Source organism: Loa loa, assembly GCF_000183805.2.
Source record: "Loa loa unplaced genomic scaffold supercont3.156, whole genome shotgun sequence".
Taxonomy (NCBI): domain Eukaryota; kingdom Metazoa; phylum Nematoda; class Chromadorea; order Rhabditida; family Onchocercidae; genus Loa; species Loa loa.
Window position 1 is genome coordinate 5,471 of NW_018108336.1, and position 3,385 is coordinate 8,855.

Sequence of the window (3,385 nt, forward strand, 5' to 3'; positions counted from 1 at the left end):
GAAAAAAAAAAAATGAAGTAAACTTTTATTTATTGTCGTTGTCCTGAGTAACCAACATTTCTTCTTCAATTTTTGAGGGAGAGAGAAAGAGAGAGAGGGAGAGAGAAAGAGAAAAGATGAAGAGAGGTTTTAATAAAATTCTTAGTCATCAATTCTTAACTTAGTCAACGATGGATTGCTGTTGTCTTGGTAACTAAAACCTAAATAGAAATTGTGTTAAGAGCAAAAAAGGCTTTTTATTGACTTCATTTTCTTCATTACTCAAATAGTTTTAGCTAATTTTTCATTTAACACAGAAATATATTTGTTAATTAAAATAAGTTAAAAAATAAATCTATTTCATAAAAAAAAAAAATGTATGAATTCATTTGAAATGGAATATAAATTTTATTTTAGGTAAAATAAAATTTATTTTTGCAGTAATTTTAATATTTGAATCATTTCAAATTAATTTCGATTATCGTTTTTTATTTATTACCAGTTGGAAATGCAATTAAATGAATCGAGCATTAATTTTTATTCAATTATCATGAACTATTCCATTTTTTTTTCTTTTTCAATTTTGTAGCATAAAATTAAATTACTTAAAATTTTAGCAAAAAAAGGAAAAAAAACTAATCACTTCATTATCAAACGAATTTTAAAATAGTATTACAAATGTATTTCATTGCATACTAATAATGCCATTAAAATACATATGCACCAATGCGCATTAGTCTGATATGTGCAAATGCGCATTAGTCTGATATGTGCAAATGCGCATTAGTCTGATATGTACAATTGCGCATTAGTCTGATATGTGCAAATGCGCATTAGTCTGACATGTACAATTGCGCATTAGTCTGATATGTACAAATGCGCATTAGTCTGATATGTGCAATTGCGCCTTAGTCTGATATGCACAATTGCGCATCAGTTTAATATGTGCAAATATGTTTTATTCTATGATATCTAAAAAAAGATGAAATAGACATGCATTATTTTAATTCTTACCCAATTTACCATATGCAAATTTTTTTTCATTGTTTTTAAAATTTGTTTTTAAACTATTTTGAAATTATTTTGTTTTGTTGAACATTTCCTATTCAAATAAATTGCAATTTCAGGGTTTTAATTAATTAACGACAATTAATTACTTACTTAATATCATCATTTATTATTCCTAATGTCAACTAATGAATGGACCAGTCATAATTTGGAAAAACAGGTATATTTTGTTTTCCTTATTTTTTTTTTTTTTTTTAAATTCATCTAATGCATATGTATTTGTAATCGTATACAATTTCATACATTTAAATATTCCAATTCCTGCAAATGAAAACATATCCCGGAAAACCGAATATAATAATATTCAATTTATTATTCCGGTTAAGTTATCTTTGTGAAAACTAATCCGATAACGTACAAAATGCATTCATTCAGATGAATTTATTCAAATTAATTTTTATAAACAAAAATATAAGCTTAATTAGCGAGAAGATTTAATTTAAGAAGTACCATGAGTTAACGGAAATTTATGAGAAAGATTTACTGCAAGTGTATAAGATACAAATTTTGGATTGCATATTGATTTGAAAAGAAAAAAGTATGACAAAGAGATAACAAAATGTCATTGTTGTCAACTTCAGGAAAAAAAAATTAATACTGAAAGAGATGAGACATTTTAAAAAAAAAAAAAAAAAAAAAGATTAAGCAATAAAATAAATGAATCAAAGGATCTAATGATGCAAAATGCCTGATGGCTATATCATCCTTACTTGGCTCTCAAGTTATATTACATTCACTTGGCCGAAGTCATAATTCTTGCTTTTTTTTTTTTCTTAGAACTTACTCCTTTAAAATATGAAAAGAATTATTTTAGTCTATTTTATTTTTTGGTTTTTTTTTTCATTTTTTTTTTTAGTGATAAAGTAAAATTAGCAATAGTTGATATTCTCCAATATCATGAAATGAATGATGAGGAATGTCATTTAGGAATTGCATTGACCTTTGGAATTATGATGACCTCGGATTATTTGATTATTAATAAATATTATTGAATAAAAGTTATAAATTAATTCCAGGTTATCTGGTTCTTTCCAGTTTATAATATATAAATCATTAGCAATTACAATGATTATTCTTCGAACATTGCAAACATTAATTAATAATAGAATTAATTAGTGAATGATAATGATGTCATCCAATACGATGCTAATTACTAATAATATATAATTAATATAATATATAATATATAGTGCGATTAATTATCAATTCACTTATTGGCTATATTATGATTGCAAATATAACACATAGGTGTTGTAACTGTGATTGGATATCAACAGAAATGATCATAATTATGATAATTAATTAACATTTAATAGCCATAAATTCTACCTGAATGGTTTTTTTTTTTTGCTCTTCGAATCTTTTCAAAAATTTAATTCCCCTTAAAATGAAAAGTAAACATTTATATATGATATTGATTTTTCGAGTAAATATTTTTCAAATTTATTCAAAATTGAATTTTTTTTTCCGTTAAAAATCAGCAAACTATTCATGAAGAAAAATAATGTTACATGTACATTTCACATTTGAAGCTAAAATTTTATTTGCTAATTTCTGTTTACATTTTAAAGTAACAATTCAAAGAGCTAATTTCAAATTTACCTATAAATTTTAACTTCAGTCGTCGTTTTTTTTTTTTTGAAACTTCACCGAAATTTAATTTTCCATTTTAAATTTGATTTTTAATATTTTTGTTTCCATTGCTTATTTCATCCATTCTTTCAATTTAATTTTCACTTTTATTAGTTACTTTTTTTTAAAGTTTTTCAATATAATTTGAAAAACTTTCAATCCTTTTAATTTACAACCTGTTCTTTAATCAGCTTGTCATCATATCCTAGAAAAAAAAAAGCTTAATTTTACGAATGAAAAAAAATTTTTAAATCTTTTTTGCTTATTTATATTATGCCTAATCAATAACTATAAGCTATCAGAGCAATTATAATTGATAAAGTTTATCTATTATTTGTCACCTCTTCTTCTGTCTCCCTATCATTTTACAATGATTTACGATTAGCATTTCTCTTTTACTATCATTTTTTCATTTAGAAAATCTTTTAATTTTAAAAATTTATCATTTTAAATGTATGAAAGAGAAAAGAGAAATAATTAAATCCTTCGTCAAAACTATTTTCGAAATGAGAAGAGATTAAGCGGGTAATAAATGTTATTTGACTTAAAATGGACATAAGACGAGGCTAAGCAGGTCAACAATAATTATTTGACTTAAAATGGACATAAGACGAGGCTAAGCAGGTCAGCAATAATTATTTGGCTTAAAATGGACATAAGACGAGGCTAAGCAGGTCAACAATAATTATTTGACTTTAAAAAAAAA